Below are 24,203 nucleotides of genomic sequence, written 5' to 3' on the forward strand. Positions count from 1 at the left end.
ATTAAACCTGTTTTACTGCCTTCAACTGTTTCTGCAATGTCTGACTAACTGACTAAGAAAGGATCGCTATTTATAGCACAGCAATTAAAAAATGCCAATAAAACATGACGCAATTAATATTCGACAGAAATTTCTGTGAAATAAGGAGCAAATGAGGTTAGAATCCAGTTTTCCATTCCTCAGGCCCTGTGCCCTAAATGACAGGCCAGTGGAATGGACTGAATCTGCTGGGCCCCATGAGGTCTATGATGTATACTGTAATTATCTGCTGATTCTCAAAATGGCTGTGTGTAATGAGGCTATGCTGCATGAAGCCCCAGGCATAAATCACTGTCTTTAACTGACTTCCAGATGACCAACAACAACACAGAGCAGAAGCAGAGAGAAAGCAGGAAATGGGTTATCTGGGCAGCAGTGGTATATAGCATTGCAACTTGTGCTTCCTATCAGCAAAGGCCATATTGTTAGCCAAACTTGCTTACTTTTGGCTCCTAAAAATAGTCAACTCGCTCGCACTTATTCTGAGTTATTTATCTGTTTATTCTTTAGCTACCAGTGTATTAACTGCTCACAGCTTTATTTAGCTATGCAACACAGGTGGAGACTTCTTATTGATGCTGTGTTCGGCTCAGCTATGTTGAATGGCAACACGCCAGTCAGCCTGTCAGACTGTCTGCTGTCATTGGCATGAAACTGCCTCCGCAGCCTGACTCACTCACATACACACACATTTTGAAAATGAACCCAAAGAATTTATCTATGTGCACACAGTTACTGATAGAAAATATAGTGAACCATATACATCCGCAATTTAGCTAAATACAACATTATCCTTTCTCGAGAGAGAGAGAGAGAGAGCTGTCTCCACGGAAAATTAACATAATACACAACAAGGCAACGTTCTTCATCCCGGATCAGCAAACATCAATGAGAAGTCCAAATGTCACCAGTAAAGCCCGTCTTTTAGAGGGTTCAGATTTCATTATGCATGTGCTGCCCATTTATTCTAGTTACTACCATACATGCAACTAGGACGGGGGGAAAAAAATACCACAAAAACATGTCAACAATACAATAAGTTGGGTTTATTCTACAGCTCTCATTCCAAATAAGAAGTGAAAGCTACTTTGGTTGAGCCTCATACATAACCAGAGCACATACGTAATTAGAATATCTGAAAATGAGCCAGAAAAACAAACATTAGTGAAGTCAAAGTATGAAATATCGAGCAGAAACAAATGGGACCGGTGACTGAATAAATGGTATCTTTGTCAAAGATTGAGATTTTCCTCATTAGCACTGCTTTCTTTTCTGACTTTGCCCTGCTGCAAGCCAATTTAATTGTCACATTGACTGTATTAAGAACAAATGAGGAAGCTAATTTAATTAGCAGTGTGGTTGTTATAGTAAAGAGTATGAGCATGATCAGCTGCACAACAACCATGGATGCAATATGTCATCACAGAACATGTAAACTGCAGTTCGTTCGTTCATTCATTCATTCATTTTCTTTAACTGCTTGTCCTCTGGAGGGTCGCGGGGGCGCTGGAGCCTATCCCAACGAGAGGCGGGGTTCATCCTAACACAGACAGACAGACAACCATTCACACTCACACCTCCGTCCAATTAACCTAACGAATATGTCTCTGGATGGTGGGAGGAACCCGGCGAGAACCCACGCAGACACAGGGAGAACATGCAAACTCCACACAGAAAGGCCCAGTCAGCTGATGGATTCAAACCCAGAACCTTCTTGCTGTGAGGCGTCAATGCTAACCACCACACCACTGTGCCGCCCCCAAACTGACGCATAGATACGGGCGGGGCATTCATGTGAGTTTGGAGCCATGGTCTGCGCTGTACGGTCCGAGAGTGGCGCCACGCAGAGCCGCGATATCAATGACCCGACCACACTTCCGTCAGACTCACTCGCCTTTTCATTTAATTAATACTGCGCTCTGCTCTACCTCCACCAGTTACAGAGAAACGTTGGATTATACGCTGTACTTATTTATTTTTATAGTTTTAACAACTCTTACAGTCCCACAGGACGTTTTATGGAGCGGTTAGCCTGGCAAGAGACATGGTGGATGTAGGAGGAAGTGACAGATGTTTTGCTACTTGAAAGCACCAAGTGGATCACGCCACGCTTTTGAGCAAATATGAACGGCTTTAGGATTATCATCCATGTCATGTCATTTTTCTTTGCTCTTTGTTATCATGCAAATATGGTGCACAAGGATATAATTGGAGCAATAATCTATAATAAATATTGTTTGTGGCATCCATGATGCTTCTGCATTCTGACCTAAGGGCACATGTACACACCAAAAATGAAAAATCAATGTTTCAACTCATTGTCAGTGCACTATTAATGTGAAATGATGTTCGTCCAGTTAAAATAAGGTAATGCTAGTGTAGCTAACACTGTTTAAAACTAACCTCAGGCATTGATATATAGTGAAAGTATATATCCATATGTTGATTTATTTATGGAAATATAATTTTCAGCATTTTATAACATCTGTTAAATTGATATTTACTTTTCAGGATCACTGAGTGGAAAATGTCAGTTCTACTTGGCACTGTTTTGTGTATGTGGTCTCCATTTATGTTGCGTACTATAGGCGGGCCATTCAACACAATGACCACTGAATGTGGCACGCAAAGTAATTGAGGGGTAATTTTTGAAAACATGGCCCGTACTGTCGCAACGGTGCATTATTTTTTACAATGGTTATTTTTAAAAGCACATTAAAATCTAAACTGCCTGCCTGTTATTGTTACTGCTCAGGCCAGTGCTATTGTTGTGTTAAAATTTATTCTATTCCTAAAAAGTCCTAAGACCATTTTAACAAGAAACTTTTATCACAGCAGTCGGAGATTCTTCCAATTATTGGAGACAGACAAGGAAAATGGGTGAGAAGGGACAGAGTAGCACTCAGAACCGCTATCTCATATGCATCTTTTTAATATATTCTGCTTGTCTGTCACTCTAATTAATGGCAGTCTTTCTACATAAGCCGCCTGGAATGTGAGATTATTTATTAGTACCTAGCCATTTATCACCAGCGTGGTAAGTGACAGAGAGAGGGGAAGTGAGAGTTGGCAACATTTATAATTGATCATTTTTCACTCCACGTAGTCAAAGTGATTGTGGTAAATCCTCGGCCGCAGTGTGCGATACTGTCAGGACTGACAACAAAAATAAGGTACATGAATAAAACAGGTTATTGAGATTGACTGAGTGCCAGAGTGACGTGGAGTCTCGACACACAGCCCCATTACCTGAAATGAAAAAAAAAAAAAAAGGTGGAATGTTTTGATCCTTAAAGTTAAAAGGCCTGAAGACGTGAGGGGTCTATGTTTGTCTTGATATTTTGTTCACTATCTACTTCATGTTTAGTGGGGATTTCTTTATTTACCTGGATTTGACATATAATAGTTGGTCCATTTACCAGTTTATGATGTACAAAACATGCTTTTATGTATGTATATAAGGATCCTGTAAGCAAATGGTGTTATTCTGAGGTAAAACTGACTTGCTTTCCAATTTATTTTTCTCTTGGTGTGGGTGGGAGTGATATCCGCCATGGCCACTTAAAAGCTAACTCATCTCCTTGTGTGGGAGATGCAGCAATTATCACAAAGGAATGCATGGGACCCTGTTTTCCAGCAGAGGGTTTCCAGTAACCTATTTGCTTTCGGTGTCACTCACGTCCACTGCTGCCTTCAACAACGAGTTAAACAATAGATTGGAAAAGGAGCCATTCTTAATCTGTGGTGCACACTAGGGACAGATTAAAAACAGATAGGGGAATTCAGCCATTGACCCGCATCTTTAGAGGGTGTTTACTCTTGCGCCGTGCAAAAATCTTTACTGGATAGTGCTCATTTATGCCACGAACACATTTACACATGCAACTCTGGATGCAAAATGTCATGTGTTACTTTCTAACTGATTGACTGGTGGCAACAAAAGAAAACTTAATTTCACCTGTTTATATGGATGTGATCTGTCACAAGTGCACACAAGAACTGAAATAATAATGTTAAGTTTAATGAGGATTTACGATGAAGGGAAGAAAAGGCGCTGGAAAGTGTGGTAGGTTAGTCCAACCAAAAAAATATATAAAAATATACAAAACTCGGGAAACAAGGAAACAAAATATGAGCGTACATGAACAGCAAAATCCAGAACAATAAAGTGAATGAACAGGCAAACTGAAAAAAAGGGAAAGACAGGACTATATAAACACACTGAGGCTAATGAGTGGCCCTAACCCTAACCCTATCAGATGAGACTACTGAGAGAGGAGCACACGAGGAGAAACCAATCATGTAATCAAAGGTGGGTGTTACACCTCCCTGCACCTCCAACTGGCCTGGCAGTGGCAGCGTTTCTGCTTAATTACCTTAACCAGCCACACCTGAGAAGATGTGAGTAAAGGGAGTTGTTGAAGAGGACAGAGACGGCTGCTTGTTCAGCTGCAGATGCTCGCCATGTTTGTTGTCTTTGTAATGAAATAAACCCTTATTTTTGCAACACCGTCATGTGTCTCTCACACTTTATGTTGCGGCTCCTCGAGCCGGGTCGTAACGAGGGAAAACACAGCAAGTAAAGAGAGACACAAAACACCAAGGCGAAACCTTTCAAAGCAGGAATGGAAAACGCAAGAAAAACCAAACAGGATTACAGAAAATGCTCAAAACTCGATCTCAGGAAGAAAAAAAAATGAAAAGAAAATGTGCCAAAGTCAGTTCCATGACATGATTGGTTAATTAACACAAGCTGGAACCCAAACAAAAGAAAGCCTGTGTCGGGGCAGTTAGGATTGGAAGCCCTATTTATAGCTGGGGGGGGGATTTAAAGTTGAACTTAGGAATCTCACGAGAATCTAGGTTTCCTGAGATCACAAGATCACGCTAGAGTACATCTCGTCAGGCTTCAAGTTATGCACTTGTGACTAATCCACAAAAATGTGGACTAACATGCATTTGTTGAGGAACTCCTGGTTGCTGCAGGAGTGCTTTAGGTGTGGCAAAGGTCATGGCTAAGGGTGCCATTAATGCGGCAAATTTCCTTACAAAGATGGCAAGAATTGTCTACCGGCATGCTAACTGCATAAAGTAGTATATATCTAGTTATTCTGATGGCCCTGATAGATTGAAATTAGCTTGTGATAGATATCGAAGGACAGATCATTTGTCCAATTGCCAGCTGAGTATTTTAATAAGTCCTTGCCCTTTCTAACTGTTTCCAAGAACGTCTTCCTCAGGGTTCTGTGTTAGAAATCATTATTATGTGCGAGGTTAATATAAAGTTGCCTGAACTGCAAGTCTAAGTGAGCTCTGAGAGAAGCACCAGAGGATCCGAGGGTCCTCCGTGGTTCATGCGGTAAAGTGGTAGTCCTACCACACCGGGGAAGCCGAAGAAAATGAACTTAATGACCGACATGTAAAAGGTAAAGGTACAACATATTGCCCGAGGTCTCATTGGACCTGTAAAGCTACTCTGTTGAACAGGTCTCCATACCGTGGGCTGAGAAGATGAGTTTCATTAGAGGGATAAAACACACTTTAATTAGCTTTACCATTAGTCTAGCACTGTCAAGCCTTCCCAGTCACAGCAGACCTTTAATTCTGTTTAATTACCTTAGAGATACCACTGTATGCACTCTTCCTTGACATCACAAGACAACATTCATTTCTCAAGTGCTGTGTGTGTGTGTGTGTGTACCGCTAAGAGAAGAACATGATGTTTATCTTGTGACTAGCGGAAAGACTCATGAGGGAGAAACTATACTTTACAAATGACTGTGTGGATGACTTATTCAAGCAGTTCGTCAGTCATCGTTGATTTACTTAGACAATTACTTCTTTATTGATTAACTAATCACATCAATGATAGATAAATAAGAAGATTAGCCATGAAATGTTGATTTTAAAAAAATATGTTTGTTTTATGAGATGGATTTAAGGACTATTCCAAGTCTGAGAGCTACTGGTCGGAAATGCCCGATGGTCCCAGCTGTCATCGGGCGAGAGGCGGAGTACACCATGGACAGGTCTCCAGTCTATTGCAGGGCTAACACAGAGAGACAGACAACCATTCACACTCACACCTACAGCCAATTTAGAATCACCAGTTAACCTAACCAGAATGTCTTTGGACGGTGGGAGGAAGCCGCAATACCCAGAGAGAACCCACGCAGACGCAGGTAGAACACGTCGGCCCGTGGATTCGAACCCGGAAACCTTCTTGCTGTGAGGCGCCAACCACCACACCACTGTGCCGCCCCACATTACACTCATAGTTGTATAAATATCAACAGTATAGTAAAATCAATCACAGGATAATCTGACTTATGTCTGGAAATTGCCCACTACCGGTTAATATATTGAGGCCATAATCACCCTGTGCTGGCACGGCTGTCTCCAGTTAGAGCTCTGGTAATGTAAATGAGCCTATAAAGTGGCCCTGTGTGAGGAATTTCCCTCCGGACATCACACTGACGTCAGCTGAGCAGCGGTGTCTCTTCCTCCACAATCCAGTCCCTCCTTTGTGCATATATACACGGTATATATATATCTTTCATCTGGACTTCATCGCTGAGCAAAATTGAAAATAAATAAGTGTCAAAAGAAAGAAAATACAAGTGTGGGTTGAAAAGGCAAAGTGTGCAGTGCGAAGAAAGCGGAGTGGATGGAAGGAAAGTGATGATTAGAAAATGTGAGCGCACAAGAGGGTGCTACTAACTTATTTATATTAAGCTGTTGAGATGGCTAGGCGAGAAAATCTGTGATTATTATTCTTTGATTTGCAAAGCTGCGCCGCGATTGGCCCTGCCTTTGGTGGCGGCATTAAACTTTATGTTTATGGGTCCCAGTGTTAAGCCCATTTCCACGCTCCCCATTCCCCACACTAAGTATTGACATTCCATTTAAGTTGACGACAGTGAGGAGGGTATTTTATGACAGGAATGTAATGGAACGCACGCGGCGAGTATTGCGGTTAAAAAATAAATAAATAAAAAAAATCACCCAATTACGAAGACATCGTTGCACAGATGCAGTGTAAAGGAGATATGCACCTCTGCTTTGTTCAGAAAGAACAAAGGGAAATGGATTCATCTCAGCCCTCCGCCCTTCCCATCCCTCCACTGTATTAAAACACATACAAAGAGAATATTCTTTAATGAAAAGCCGACGATGTCTATGTGTGTGTGCGTGCGCCCAAATTAATATAGAGATTATGTTTGATATGGTAATTAATAACACAAGTTTTAAAGTGCCCCTGCTGCATGTAAATTAACACAGGCACAAAGTGTGTTCAGAGCAGTGGAAGGAAAAGAAATATATATTTAACACTGTGGATTGTTAACATGGCTATTCAATGAAGGTGCTTTGTGAGCGAATGGAAAACAAATTAGGTTAAAGTCTTGTGACAAGATAAATAAAACCTTGATCAATTAAGTGGTTGAAAAAGACGGCAGGCCGACACTGAATGGGAGCAGTCTTGCTGCTGCTACAATTTAATTCTTGAGCCACAGAGAAGCATTGATTCTCCCTGGCACCCTGTCCTTGTCATTACAGTCAATGCTGAGGCCAGCCCAAACCGTTCTCAACATCCGCTAATGGCTTCAAGGAATTCGGCCAGACTCGTGGCAGAATTCTAATAAGCAGATTTTATGAATCTGGAGTGCAGGGATGAGAAGGCAGAAGGATGTAGGTCGTCCGGAGAACACAGCAAATGCATTAACACAACAATTTTCTCCCATTACTGCGAAGTTGGAATTACCTCTGTTCTAAGACGCCGAAATGAGATGAGGTGACGGGGAGGTCAGCGTTTTCTGATGAAATAAGTTGTAATAGTAATAACCGGAACCTGAATGAACATTCAGCGGTCTGCCTAAAAAGCCGTCTCCTTGACTATCCAACCAACCAAGCGACGAAACGGTGTGACATTCAAGATCAATGCGGAAAGTTTGTTCTTTTTTAATTTCGTTTTCTCCTCGGCCCCTTCATCTTTTCTGTACGAGCGGCTTTCATCTCTCAAGTGTAGGACTCCATCACACCGGGGGTCTGTCTTTGGTTCTGGCCTCAGAACAGTGTTATACGGGGAGTTCTCCCGTAGGAGCTATGTACAGAAGAAGAAAGTTGTTGCAGGGCAGCACTTTTCTCTGAGATCAGATGAGTTTCTAGCGGCCACTCTGTCGTGTAACTCTCTGACCTTCATTTTCTCTGCAGACAGTGGTTTTAGCTCACTCCTCTTGAGAGAACAGTACACCGCAGTTTAAACTCTGCTGAGGCTCAGATGACCACTCTTTATCACTAAGGCACTGAATCCACCACTTCCTTTAGATGAAAAGGTATAGATGTGTTTTAAAGGCAGTTCAGCACATTTGTTTCTATTTGGAAAGTTTCCTCATTTAAAACTCATTTATGCATTACTGTCAAATAAACTGCTTTTTGAGTTTGAGTATGTTAATCTATTATACACCAGATCTTAAATATGACTGAAAATGTAACTGTTAAGGTTTGACATAAAGGAAAAATGTCAAATATGTGATTTCATGGAATAAAAAGAGAGAACTGATAGAGACGTAGCTTTATGTTTCGTTGTCAGAGCAGCGAGAGACAGTTGTTTTATACAGCCATTCTTACGCGCCGCAGACCTTTTCAATCCGTCTCCTGTACGTCTCTATCCATCTACTGCTGTCTTTGTTTCTCCATCTAGTCAAAAGTTCTTTGTTCAATTTGAAACTGCTGCTCTGCTTCAAAAGAGCTCGGCGTATTGAAGAAGCTGTTGCAGAGAAAGTGCCGCATTTAAGTCAACTGAGCATTCCCCTTTGACGCCAATCAATGTTTTCACACTCCAATATACCCGCCTTCAGACCCGCTCTACCCCACCCTATTAAATCTAACTCTGGACAATGAAGGGTAGAATAGCTGTAAGAATTTAAAGTAGCCTAAATCCGTGGTATCCAATCTGTGTGTATGGGTTACAAAGAAAAAGGCTATTGCCTGCCATACAGTATGAGCCATACAGAATGAGACATTATTCTGTAACCTCCATGCACTACATTGCCTCCTTCCTGATGGGGATTCTTACTTTCGCTCACAAGATTGAATCCTGTACAGCCTTCAGGTAGGACACATATATACTGAATGGTAACTTCTCTTTTTCGGTGCCAACTCTTGGACATTTTTAGCAGCAACCGCAGGGGTGCAGAGCTCCAGGGAGGACATATAAAAAATAAAAGATAATAACAGATCAGACAGAAAAAGGACTTAATAAAAACATATTTTAGAAGAAACAATTGAACAATGCAATGATAAAAGACTAAATTAAATGAATGGTCAAAGAGCAGTTCCAATCACAAAAGGATATAAAAGAATGAATTGAGTAATAAAAACACCAAATGGTTATAAGAAAGTTGTAAAAATATAAAAGACACTGCAGGAAAGCCAGGCCAAACAGAAAGATTTGTAGTCTATGCTTAAAAATATCAATCTAATAAACTTTTCTCAGACCCTCCGGAAAGGCTGTTCCAGCGGTTTAGAGGTCAATGGCGAACAGCAGTGCTATCGAAGGTTTCCGTTACGCTTTTTGGAACAGCTCAAGGAGAAGAACAAGAGGGGGATCTGTGGGGGGCCTTCATGGTTCAGCAATTAAATGCATTTATCATCAGTGGTCTAGTGCAAGCCATGGCCATTGTGGTGCTTGATAAAATAAAGAATTCAAAAATCAATGAGGAAGCAAACAGGCAACCAGTGCAAAGACTTTAAATTGGTGTATTGTGCACTGTCATCCTAGTTAGTTAGCACTTGTGTGGAAGAATTGTGGATTTATTAGTACTGATTTTTTTTTTGTATTCTTCAGTAGACCAGGAAAAAAAGAGGAATACGATAGTTTAGCTTGTTAGTTCTTCATTTTGGAAACGTTCTTGAAAGGATACAAAGCTCTTTTTGTGGCACCCCTCACATGAGCCTTGAAATTAAAAGCTGAAAATCAATCCCAGGTGTCTCGCTTTTTAGCTTGGGCTAGGTCCCTGTGTATTTAGTTGGGAGTCTAGTTTCTCTTTGTGAGCATTTGAACCAATGATTAGTGTATATATCTTTTTTTTTTATCCCACTCAAGCTCCATTTATATCTACAATACTGTTAAAAAAATGAGCAACTGAGGCCAGCTGTGCCTACATTTCCTCTTATGACACACTATATTATGTCGACTACCTAATATATCAACCATTAAATGTCCTTTAAAATCCTCCAGCCTTGTAGTCCCTGAATACCATTGTTGCGACATCTTTGCAATTTTGCATGCTGCAAAAAATAGTGGAAAATCTCTTTGGCTGAATGTTCAGTCAAATTTATTTACATACTATAGGACATAGTATATAAATCTGAGTTATACGTTTTATCCTCAGCAAAAAAAATAAAAATAAATGTGTCACTTGTCCGTCTCCTCAAAAAAATAGCTGTATCAAATCATAAAATGGTAATGATATTACCGTGAAATTTGCTATTGGAAGCAGTTGTTTTTACTCTGTGGTTTTTCTTATCAGACACTCGTTGTCACAGCGGGGTGCCAAATGTAAGGCGGATACCCACACGGCTCAGACAAAGGACTAACCATCAGACACTGATAGTCAATTAAATTTTCATCAGCCTGTTGAAAAGATTCATGGATTTGTGTCTGTCAGCACGATGAATGCTGTTTTGAGAATGTGTATGTTCGACGGCATTACAGCTGACACTGGGAGAAAAAATACCCCATGTTTGTCAGCTCTTTTTTAACAATGGTGGGACTTGGGCTCTATGTTGGGGTAGTCGAGACATGAGCCTTTCTTATTTTACTGCTGTGGCCATGAAAAAATTTAAAAAAGCAGGGCAGCACAGAATGATGGTCACATTTAAGATATGTTCGTATGCATGTGATTCTTAATTCTTCTCTTGTTGTACAGGACATTTTAAGGTAAAAGTATGGATACACTGATTACAGCCAGTGCATGCATGCATAAAATGTATCAAGTCTGGGGAAATGGGAAGAACTACTGTAAACTGTGAGGCTAGGAAGCTAGGAAGAGGAACTAACTGTCGAACAGAGCTGGCCTCTCCCGAATCGTGCTAATCAGTTGGTCTACAGTTTAGTCATTCAACATGCTGAATGTCTAGAAAGCTGGCAAAAGAGGTCAGGCTAGTTGCAACCGTGCAGAACACATTGAAAAAAACTAGAGCCATAGACGCTCACAGATGGCCTGAAACAGGAAAAAGGCTGACCGTCGGCTTGGTGTGTCAACTCTTGTTGTGCTGGACATTTTAATGTAAAGGTATGGACACACTTACAAAGGCCAAAACGGTGCATTTGAGTTCAGTGCAAAGACTTACAGCCAATCCGTGCACGCATAAAAGGAAGTAACTAGTCAGGGGAAATGAGAAGAACTACTGTAAGCTGTGAGGCTAGGAAACCGTTGACCTGGCCTCTCCTGAATCATGCTAATCGGTTGGTTTACAGCAGGGGTGCCAAAACCGGCCCGCGGCATGAATTTGCAAAGTGCAAAATGTGGAAATTACATAGAAGACTACTGGTATTTGGGAAGGTTCATTAAGTATGTGGGATGTCCTATGTTCAACATGGTTCCTGAACGCACCGTCGTCTTGTGTCGTAAATGGTATGTATGGACAGGTGTCAATCTGTTTGATTAGCCAATTAGTGATGCTCAAGTTAACCTACCGGGTAACCAGGTGGGTGGGACCGAGGGGAGAGAGACAGAGTCACCGCTAAAACTTAGTTCAGTAAGCTACAGTGTTTTAAGTTAGTGTGACATTACGGACGCTCAGTTGGAGCCTTTTTTCCCGTCGGGAATTCTGCTTAATTGATGCTAAACCGTGACCACACTGCTGACTGTTGCTTGTTAGCCCTTCTTGCTAGCAGTGTAAGAGACTTGTGCTCGGGAAACACCTGCTGAGAACCTACTGGATGCTTCTGGACGTGGGCGGAGCCTGAGGACGTGTTTCTACACCACGGTGGACTGTAACTGTGACAGGACAGACGCAATGAACCGGAGTACTGTTAAGACACTGTGAACCGGAAATGAGCTTTAACATGCGCGCGCGTCAACGGTTTGGTACCATAGACTAATTAACTAAGAATATATTCAAAATGCATTTTCTTGTTTTTATATTGAACTCAAAGATGGGGACCACCTGGTCAAAAATAAATGCTATGTGTAATTCTATAAGTGTGATAATGTTTTTGATGGTAAGGAGTAGGGACCTATGGGGATATGGAGCTCTCATCAACAGCATAGTTGTAGGTAGGCCTATATGAAGCTAATCAGGTCTCTCTGCACCTTAGAAAGAGTCATACATTCTGAATGCTGCTATACACACATCCCAAATTTAATACTTTAGTAGACCCGTCATCCATTCACCTCCCATGCCCATTACCTACCCTTCTGTAAAATAAGAGAGCAGAGTGCTACAGAAGTAACTGCTATTCCTAATTTTTCCACTGTTTTAGTAGCGGACAGAACACAACATCTATCCTTTATTAGTGAATGGGTCCGTCCTGAACAATAGATGCTCACAGGCGGTTCGATCCCGGAAAAAGGCTGACACGTTGTCTTGTTGTGTCACAGCCCTTATGGGTTCCTCTGATATACAGTTCTCCACTTATGGAGATGGGGTGCATGAGTTTGAGGGGATGTAACGGGGGAGCAGAGTGGAGCCGTTTAATTTCATAGTCACCAAATCAATATTTTTGTGGCATTATTTGTTTATCCATTTTGCAGCAGGGCAGTTTTATGCGCCGAGGTATTAAATGTTTCATGACGCCATTCTTGTGTTTGTATTAAGACAGAAATTGGGTAGTTTGTAATTTATGGCTTTATATTCCACCTGTAAGTTGACTGCCTTATTACTTAAGGCACGTCATGTTTACCAGTGAGAGGCAAAATTAGATGTCTTCCGAATGTTTAGCAACAGACTGACGACATTTGCTGTCACTTTGGGTTTGCAGTATGTTTTCCATGTTGACATCAGGGTAAAGTCAGAAGCAGATGCTTTTCCAAGTTTGGATTGCTGACGGAACCGATTTGCGTCACTCTCGATGGATTTCTTTTCCATTCTGCTTCGGATGCAGAAAATTTATAAACACATTTTTATAGGTTGAGATGGATGACGTGCTTGCTGTCTGCACATTCAAATTAGACACTGGAGGGTTCATTATCCTTGCCGATACAACTGTCTCTCTAAAAGCTTCACCTGTATCTGAGCGCGAGGTATTATAGCTGTTGTGAATCATTTGAGAAGAAAAGCTTTTTTTCAACACACACTGCATCTCAAGTTGGTGGGTTAATATCTAGCAAATAATTCTTACATACGTAATTAATGATACTTGAGTAAGGGGGGTTGTTTATATTGTTTTGAGCATGGGCTAAACGTAAGGTGGAGAAAGGCAAGTTTAACAAGAAAAAGTTCTTATTTGAGTGAAAACACTATAAATGTATGTAAACTTCAATCACACGGCTGTATTGCTTTTTGCCATGTTAGAGGAGTCTTAATCTAGGTCTGTAATCCTACAACATATTGTGCTAGCGGGCCTGATTATAGCATGAATTTAATTCTGTAACCAGAATTTCTCATTTTGATGTACAATACATTATTTGCCATAGCTGAACTTACACAACGAGTATGCAGAGGATGATATAAAGTGGAATTAACATATGATGCAAAGTCATTTTCTACACTTTGAAGCTACTTTAAGATACTGAAGGTTGAAATCAAAAGCTTGTTATTTTTATATATTACAGATAAGTACCTTGTTAACCATCCTCCAAGGTTTGAATGTCAAAAATACCTAATTTACCGTAATTAAAACGCTTTTTTGTATCAAAGGACCATCTGCCAGCTTCATCTGTGGTTTGCAGTGAACCTTCTCCTCATGAATATGTAAATCAACAGTGAACCTGAAAGAATCAACCTAAAGCCGCAGGCCAAACCCAGCTAGTGATAAATCTGAAAGCGATAAGGAATAATGTTAGAGCGGATTCAAATGAGTCAACAGTGGGGCCGCGTAAGGCAATCCACAATTAATAACACAAAGACGTCAGATGTTATCTACGCTGGTCAATCCCTAATGTCAGGGAATTAGATGAAGTCAAGTGTGTCAGCAAAGTTAATGATCCAGATAGATTATCTCCAGGCTGATGTAGCTCGCCGACAAGCTGAAGTCGGCTAACTCAGTGGTACCTGTCGGTGTCACCGTGCTTTACAGCTCGTTTAAACCAGCTGGATTTTGAGGATCTGCGGTTGGAGAGAGAAGATTTAGCAGGCCAGCTCTGATTCAGGGATAGCGACACACAAGTGTTCCTACAAGTGTTAAGACTGTAGAAACATACTGTACATAGTGTGTTAAGATTTCATCCACTCTCTGTACCACTAATTTTTGACTAAATTGCAGCATCTTTCAAAAGTTTGATCTTTTTTTTCCATCCCCACTCCCAGATCCCCCAGAGTTGCTGGTCAGGGAAAATACAGCTGGATGTTTAACAGAGGTTCACTTGATATTGCAGTATTGATTCTGCTTCACACTTCAGACAAATTTCTTATGCCCTAAAGGTAACAAGAGAAAATAAAAGTGAAAGAAATCACAGATCCAAGTTTTCAAGGCCTCTGGGAAGAGATTAAGTTCGCTTGGACTTTAAAGGGGCTGTTAGTTGGAATGTTGGATGTGATTTTTGCTATCAACCTTTCACTTGTTCCTCCATCTGCTATTACAATAAACTCTAAAAGCTCCAGGTCTCCTGCTCTCCTTCTGTTCTGTGCTATAAAGCAGTTTTCTTTGTGAGATCTGCCATATTACCCATGAAATCCAAGCCTGGAGCGCAAGGATGTGAAAAGTAGCGTAGAAAGCTGTAGAGGCTGCCAATCTTGTAATGGTGCTACCAGCTCGTATTTTTTTGTAACATATCAGTACGTGCGGCACCTTTGACAATTAAATGTGATCATTTTACAGCGTAGTGCAGAGAAAAACGATAAAATAGAACATCTTTTAGGACGTATAATATCATAAAAACATACCGTAAAATAAGAGCTGTGAACCTGAAATGAAACCACAGCAACTGAAGGCACTAAAGAAGACGCACATGTGCCTAGAAAAATGGTTCACACTCATGGTTAGACCAAAGTGCTTCCTTTGATTTTGCTTTAATTCTTCATGGAGCACTTGGATCTGCTTTCTTAACTTGCTCTGAACCAGTTAGGAAAATGTCTGATTAAAAATGAATTGGCTCTTAGCATGTAAAAATTCCATTGTGACATTCACTCCGGGAGAAGAATCAAGTTTGTCTCTTGTTGTTACTGCGAGAGGCAGCAATGTGCACAAAGGGAGTACAAGACTCCATAGTGAAATTCACTGGGGCTGGCTAATACAGGGCATGTTTGCCTCTTGGCCAAAGTTTTGTAGAACATCGGAGTGTTAAGCATTCCACATTTAACGTCGTTAATGTTGTGAGACAGATTTTAACAATCTGTGTAACACAAACGGAAATATCCTCACTTGCAGTTTCTATTATGGATAAATCTCCAAAAACACCGGATCTGATCAGGCATAACGTTAAAACCACCGACAGGAGAAGTGAATAACATTGAGTGTCTTGTGACAATTCAGTGTTCTGCTGGGAAACTTTTGGGCCTGGCATTTGTGTAGATGTTACTTAGACATGTAGCACTAACCTAGACCAGACCAGACACCCGTACCGCATAGCAATGGCACTCCTTGATGGCAGCAGCCATCCCCAGCAGGATGCAGCCTGACACAGGCACAAAAACAGTTTAGGAACAACAAAAAACAAACAAACATGAAAAACAGCACAAGGTGTTGACCTGGCCTCCAAATTCACTAGATCTTAAACTGATCAAGTATCTGTGGGATATACTGGAACAAGCCTGATGCACAGAGGCCCCTCCCTTCAACCCATAGGACCTAAAGGCCCCCCACTAACAACATTCTGTTGCTGGACACCACAGGACACCCTCAGAAGGCCCATGTCCATTCTCTGATGAGTCCCAACTGTTTTGGAGGCACAAGGGAGACCTACACAATATTAGGCAGGTGGTCATAATTTTATGCCAGATCAGTGTATATTTCCCTTAGTCAAAGCAGATAGCACCTTTTATTTGTGAATGCGTAGCAAACACCCAAGCTTGTGGCAAAGTCTTGCTGTAAAATCAGGAGGAGGAGACATTAGTGCTCTTCTTAACAAAGTAAAATGATCCTCTTGTTTAAAATTGGTGCAGTTCCTTTAAGGCACACCATGTGTTTCGCACATTAGACTGTCCTCAAGGCCTGAAACCTCCAACAGTTTCACTTGGACTTAACGAGCAAATCAGTCCTAGTCAGGTTATGGCTGCACTGGCTCCTTCTTACTTTCTTAGAATCTGCCCACAGGCCCCTGATTTAGTCCTTTGCCAGCCTTATCATACTGAAGAATCAAACACTGCAAATGGAAAGCATTTTCAGTGGGGATATTACATTGGAGCAACCCAAACAGAAAACCACTTGCAGCCTCCAACTACATTTAAATTTTTTAAGATAGCTTGTCAGATGTAATCAGTGTTTGTGTAACAACTCAATCCTTAAGAGTTACCGCTAGAAAGCTCGGCACCTATGTGTTAACTCGCCGTGAACTTAACGTTTACATTTCCTTTAGAGCTACAGTGCAGAACATTTGTATCCCCATTCTGACAGTTAGAGTAATTACACAAACAGTATCAACATGTGCATATGATGAATGTCTCCAGTCCCTTTCCTTCTTTTTTTGTTCTCCAGAGAGGAAAGGCCACACCAACTATAATCCATGCTTGTCTTTGCCTTCGACTGCTTTCTTTTTTAGACTGTAATCCTTCCTCTAAACAATTTTTTAATATGGAGCATCATATGCATATGGAACATCCTTCTTGACTGTAATCTTTCCTCTGAACACCAAACTTCTTCTGTATATGGAGCATCATTCTTGGAGAGGAGTAGTAGTAGTAGTAGTAGTAGTAGTAGTAGTAGGCTCTATTGTTTTCTTCCTGGCCGCTTGAGATTAAATTAAATTGACTTCACCTTAGTTGTGTTTGTTATACTTAATCATACCGTTTGTTGCTATAGGCCACTCCGTTGCAGCAGCTGCAGTTGCTTCTCTTTTCAAGTCTTGCAAACCAATCATTGCTGGTTGACATAAAACCCGCCATAGACAATAGATTTAAAACTCTCTGAAACTTCAAAATAAAGAGAGATTAACCTCGCTCTGATCAGATTAATCAGCGTCGTATGAACTCCTCTTTGAAAGGGCTTTCTTCTCAAGAAAGTACTGTAGTCATTTCTCAAGCAGTTTTTGATGACTGCCCGAGTCTTTTCTAAGCGAGCACATTTTCACCATGTATGTCGCGTGCACTCGCACTCACAGACGATCTTCTGAAAGCCTACAGTGATACGTAGATCTGCTGTAGTGATCACTGTCTCCCTCCTCAGAGATACTTAATGCCTAAATCTCTTTCTAACTGGCAGGGAACCACATAATTGGCTGTGGTCCATTTGCTCACCCCCGTGTGTGTCCTCTCACTAACAGCAGATTTTAATGAATCAGTTTTACAGTGATTAGAGCTCCTGGCTATGTGCAGGTCAGAGAAGGAGTGAACGGCCGACCGCTGAGAGACGTCCAAGCCTGGGCGTCTGTAATGTGATGGGCTCAATCAAAATGCTGCAGTTTTCCTTCTCCTTCGATAACTCTTTGTCAGCTGTGGAGCTGCAACTCGCTATCTCTTTCTAAGAATGTACGTAATCTTTTTCTGTGTATTAGCTTTCTCTCTCACACACACTTTCTCTCGGTCCTTTCTGCAGTTAACCTCTATTTCCTCCTTCCCCTAATGCTTTTAGTATCTACACACACTATACTCCGTAGTACCCAAAATGTGTCTCAAGGGGGATGAACTGCAGGTGAATGCAGCCCTTGAAAACTGTGCGCACATATATCTCTTTCCTGTCACAGGTTATATTGTGCCTAAATAAATTTAATCTTATGTGTTTTAATCATTTAATTTTCTGTGGAAGAGTTTTCATTGTGTCCATTATATGATCTATACTGGCCACCTCTTCACGAATCACGAACAGTAAAACGGGTAAATGCAACCGAGATCTGTTAGTGGGGCAACGTTGGTCTGGAGTCACTCTGTTGGGAAATGTAAATATGAAATTGTTTGGGCGGGGCTTTATGTGGTGATGGACAGAGGAGAAATGGTGACTGGCTGGCTACGCCATGCTAGAAAATATTCTATGAAAGATTTTGAAATCAGGATTAAAGTGGCATTACACTATACACCAATCAGCCACAACATTAAAACCACTGACAGGAGAAGTGAATAACATTGACCATCTTGTGACAATTCAGTGTTCTGCTGGGAAACTTTTGGACTTGGTATTCATGTGGATCTTACTTAGACATGTAGCACCCACCTAGACCAGACCAGACAACCCCACCCCATAGCAACGACACTCCTTGATGGCAGTCTGACACAGGCACACACACAAAAACAGTTTAGGAACAACTCAAAAACAACATGAAGAGCAGCACAAGGTGTTGACCTGGGCTCCAAATTCACTACATCCCAAACTGATCAAGTATCTGAGGGATGATCCACAGAGGCCCCTCCCCTCAACCCACAGGACCCAAAGCCCCCCACTAACAACATTCTGTTGTCAGACACCACAGGACACCATCAGAAGGCCCACATCCATTCTCTGATGTGGCACAAGGAAGGTGGTCATAATCTTATGCCTGATAGGTGTATACATTTATAGTAGAGTTACAAATACAAAAACTATATTATTTTTATACAATTGCTTATGTTACATGAACTGAAATTTTATACACTAAGTTCAGTAAACACTCTCAAAAATCTTAAGAGCTCCAATATAAATTTTGAAAATTTGTTTTTGTCGTTCATTCATAATCTTGTGCCCGTTTGATCTTTGAGAACATTTAACAGGAAACCCTTAAACTTAAAAAAAAAATAAAACATAAATATGCATCAACACAAATACCTTCAGTGGCATCTGCTGGTTGATAAGGACGGCTCATAGCCTGAAGCTCAGCCTCTGCAGCGATACAAAGCGTGGCTCACAGCAGTGCACTGCAGAGCCAACTCCACTGATTTACCATGTCAACTTCTCTAATTCACCATGTTCTCCATGTTGGCCAGACAATCCATGTAGACAGCCTCAAACCAACTACACTGACAAGAAAGGCAACGGCAGTTGGGGCTCTGCCCAGTGCGTCTCTGGCTATGACACACCTGTCAATCAAATGGAGATGCCACAATGTGCAAGCCAGAGAGCTGCTGTGCTGCTGCTCCTGCCAAGAGGAGCCACAGATGTAATTTCTTTGTCACCATTTGCAACCTACATCACAAATTACTGATACTACCAGTTTGTTCTTTCTACTGCCGTCTGATGTTTTGTTATAATGATCAGCTGGAGCTGAATTTTCAAGGTTAGAATATTTTCCATGCGCTGTTGAATCCCACGATTGGTATATTTGGAAAATGAATGCTGTTTGATGTAGTACATTTGGTGTTTTTATTCAATACTTAGCACACACACTTGGCTAATGGAGCTGATACAGATTATTTTGATGTTGCTGTCACTCTACTGTATGTACAGGGAGCAAATGTAAGTAAACATCACGGTTTACTTTACGTTCCCTGGTGTGCATAATTTTTGCAGCAGTAAAACACATGTCTGCAAAATTTCTGCTTCCGTACACACTCGGTCATGCGCATCATTGTTTCTGCATGCTTAATCGCCGTTGTTTTCTCCATCTTTATTCGTTTTGCAGTATTATTTTACTATTTGGGTTTTTGTGTTACGCCCTTTAAGAAATGAGTCACTAGTGGAAGTTTAAATGCATACCGTTTCACTGTTTTCCACTCGCAGATGTATTATTTCCTGGCTTGTGAACTCATTACGTTCGTCGAGCCACTGCTCATTTTATCTACAGAATATTTGCAAGCACGTAAAAGTGGAAAATGGACTCGAATTTATACGCTCCATTGTTCAAAAAATAATCTCCTTAACATTGGGTGAAAATCAATTTACCTTCTTTGTAGTTAAATCAAAGGATTCAAACCCTCTTGGATATGAATGATAAAGTCTCTTTAAGATGTAAAAGATTATTTTAATTTGCCCGGGTGGTCCTTTATTTCATATGGTGCTACGTAAAGGTATTAGGATCATGAAGTCGACGTCTTCAAAGGCATGCGATTGCCGATATAATGCCAAGCACTCATCCAGATGTGGAGTAATTGGTGCATAAAAATACACTCAGTATCGCATGGGAATTGAAAAAATATGTCAAAATAATCATTAATACGCTTCAGACGTCTTCCAGTTTTCATCCTAATGCCGCTAATTACAGCGACAGATTTAGTCAGTGTCTGTGAGATGTCTGGTATACATGTATTAAAATATGACTTACAAACACTGACGGTCTATCACCACCACATAATATGTTGTACTACTAAACCATTCCTATTTTCTTTAAAACTGTCAAGCTGTCAAACGCTTCTGGTCTTACTGCTGCAATAAAAGATGTGGTAATGAGATAGAAACCAAGTCATGTCCTTATTTAAGATCAGTGGTTGTCTGCATTCTGTCTAAAACATATGCAAATGATACAAACAGTAGAAATGCACAAACAATCTGAAAACTTGTGAAGCACTCTTTAGTAGTGCAGCCGCCATCCTGTGATATATTACACCGGATCCGTTCATGCACACATTCCTCATAAATCATCGTTACATCTGAATGTAGGGTATCCAAGGATATCCAATCCCCAAAATTCAATATTTGTTTATAACTAACTCTATTTATTCCATATTGACTGTATTTGTAGGGGACTACACAGTTGTCACTGATTTATAGCGTAGAATCGCAACAGTGGACATAATATTGACATGGATATGGTTAGTCGGAAGCTTAAGCTCAATTATTACTCTCATTATTATTTATTATCAACTCAGAATTTTTGTGCTTCTTCCATAAACAAAACCAGTCTCTGTGTGTGTGTATTTTTTATTTATTTTTTTATGTGTGAGGCCTTGCCAGTCAAGGATAAAAGGCTTTGTTAAATTGACTACACAGACTTTTTGAGAGATTAGCTTGTTGGTCAACCTACCGTTACATGACGACAAAACAAAAATTATGTCCCTGCGCATATACGCTTTGCTCCAGTGCTCATACTCACACCGAGCCTGCAGTGGCATCGGGGCTGGGGCTCTGTACCTGAACGAAGACCTGAATTGACTGTGACTATTTACGCCTACTATAAAAGTGTAATGTGCATCTGGAAATGCTATACGGGGCAATGAACAAACTGATCGTGTCCTTGCATTTACACATAGCGCTTGATGTCTGCATCTGTCGGTTTAGTGCGTAATTGGATCTCGTCTTTTATGAGCGCTTTGCAAAATAAGGGCGTGCAGGAGAGGCGAACGGGTGCCAAGTATTGTCACACACACAGCGTACAGGTGTAGAGGCACAAGTGCTGCGGTTGCTGCAGAGCCCAGACTTATTTTTGTTTTTGCGGCAGGACTTGTCCTCGGAGACTCCTCGGTAAGTGACATGGTTAGAAGATGTGGTAATAATGTTTCTGTCCTGTCACTTGATACTTTCTCACCAAAGCAAACACATGGTGCGGATTGCATTTCAACTTGGCTGACACCCTGGCTGGGATCCGATGAAAATGTCATCCGAGGTCTCCGGCCTTCATGTGGGCCTCCACTGAAAGAGGGTCTGCTAATTTGATTTCACATAGGCTGCTTATTATTATCGTTTGTGCCACAGAAGATGAAGGAGCGTCTTTTGTTAAAACAAAACTCAAACATACCACCATAACTCTGTCAGTGCTGTGGCCGTTTCTAAATTGTTAGGGTCAGCGAGTCATCATCCATCTCTCACAGAGTAGTTCTTTTTTTTGAGGAAGATTTATACTTTGAGGGCCGCTGTGTTTCCTACTCCTTCATCTTCTCCTACCACAATGCACTGTAAGTGGAGCTAGTGAGTGGCTCGTATCGATCTTTAAGGTTGGCAGTTTACCGAAATACAAGCAGCTTCTTAAATCATAGGAATGGCCAGTGTGTGCTACATTTACAAGGCTCTAAGGCTCTCTCAGTTAGAACACATTAACTCTAAATTGTGTTTTAGAAACTACATAAAGAGGTGTTTCTTTAAAAGAACATACTATGCATTCTAGTTCATGCTTTAGATTCATAATGAATTTATTCCATGAGAAAGTAATCAGTGTAACATGGTCAGATGTCATTAATCCTATCTTTGGCCCATTCTAAAGTGATCCATCAGGGAGAGGGTTTGACATTAATATCATTAAAGATAATGCAAGAACATTACTCTGTGCAAGAAAATAACCACCTTGACAGTTTAGCAGGAAAAGGTCAGAATGGAAATGACTGTTCACTTATTATGGAGCTCCTCAGGCAACTTTTTACCGTCACTTGGTTATAATTGTCAGGGCAGTTACTGCCGGTTACTGTCACTTCAGCTGGTGTGAGAGTGCACTTCTCTCAACTGCTTTTTCTGCGAGGTGTGAAAAGAAAAAAAAAAAAAGTGCACTTAACTGTCTTGCTACACCGATCAGGCATAACATTATGACCACCTTCCTAATATTGTGTAGGTCTCCCTTGTGCCTCCAAAACAGTTGTGACTCATCAGAGAATGGACATGGGCCTTCTGAGGGCGTCCTGTGGTGTCTGGAAACAGGACGTTGTTAGTGGGGGTCTTATCGTCCTATGGGTAGAGGGGAAGGACCTCTGTGGATCATCCCACGGTTACTTGGATCAGTTTTTTTTGGAGGCCAGGTCAACACCTTGTGCTGTTCTTCATGTTTTTTTTTTTTAAAGTTGTTCCTAAACCGTTTTTGTGTGTGTGCCTGTGTCAGGCTGCGTCCTGCTGGGGATGGCTGCTGCCATCAAGGAGTGTCATTGGTGGGGGTGCCTGGTCTTGTCTAGGTGGGTGCTACATGTCTAAGTGACATCCACACAAATGAATACCGGGTCCAAAAGTTTCCCAGCAAAACATTGTATTGTCACAAGATGGTCAATGGTATTCGCTTCTCCTGTCAGTGGTTTCAGTGTTGTGACTGATCGGTGTATACAGTGGTCCCTCGTTTATCGCGGGAGTTACGTTCTAAAAATAACCCGCGATAGGCGAAATCTGCGAAGTAGTCAGCTTTATTTTTTACAATGATTATAAAAGTTTTAAGGTTGCAAAACCCCTCACTACACACTTTATACACTTTTCTCGATAACTTACAAACATACCGCACTTCAGTCACACTGCCAGCGATCAAAGATACTGTATATGTAAATTTGGCAAGCTGAACGCATTCTGTACTGTACAAGAGACACCGTACGGAGGAGATTGATTGACAACGGTCTACAGTCCCTTAGCCAATCAGGACGCAGAAAACAATGCGCTGTTAAAAAAAAAAAAAAAAAAAAAAAAGCATGCAAAATTGCACTAAAAAAATCTGCGAAAATGTGAGGCCACGAAAGGTGAACCGCGTTATAGCGAGGGACAACTGTATCTTTAGGCCAAATATCCCTGTATACAGTGTAAAAGTTTAAGGCAGTTTAGGTGTTTAGTTTCTTATTCATTATGCAATCACATTGTAGACAGGCGTTTTATTGTTCAGAGTCAAGAAGAACTATCTTCGATGCCCAGCAGACCAAGGAGCCCTGCAACAGATGGCATGGCTTCCACAGAGCCCAGATCCGAACACCATGGAGTCAATCTGGGATTACATAAAGAGACAGAAGCATTTGTGACAAGTTCTCCAAGATGCTTGAAACAACCTACCTGCCAAGTACCATGCACTGATAGTCGGTGTGTGTGTGTGCAGGAGAAACAGTGGTATTTTTAAAAGAATACGGAGGCCGCTGCAAATACCGGTTTGATTTATGTTGTGTTTTCCTGTTTTATTGCATTTTTTTTCAGAAAACATGCTCTGTTACTGTTACTTCTCCTGCCTTAAAGCATATGCATAGTCCAGCATGTTATATTTATACTAAAAAGAAACATTTTTCAGTTTTATGCAAATGTGTTCTGATAAATATACACCATTTTGGTACTAATG

At 41.0% G+C, this 24,203-nt stretch overlaps 1 protein-coding gene across 1 annotated transcript in view; it reads right to left on the minus strand.

The window, feature by feature from the left end:
• pcdh9 (protocadherin 9) overlaps positions 1–24,203 on the minus strand; it is a gene marked incomplete at its 3' end in the record, with an annotated part of 203,218 nt that overhangs the window by 149,504 nt on the left and 29,511 nt on the right. The gene's annotated exons all lie outside the window — the stretch shown is intronic.

This window comes from Chelon labrosus (assembly GCF_963514085.1).
Source record: "Chelon labrosus genome assembly, chromosome: 3".
Classification (NCBI taxonomy): domain Eukaryota; kingdom Metazoa; phylum Chordata; class Actinopteri; order Mugiliformes; family Mugilidae; genus Chelon; species Chelon labrosus.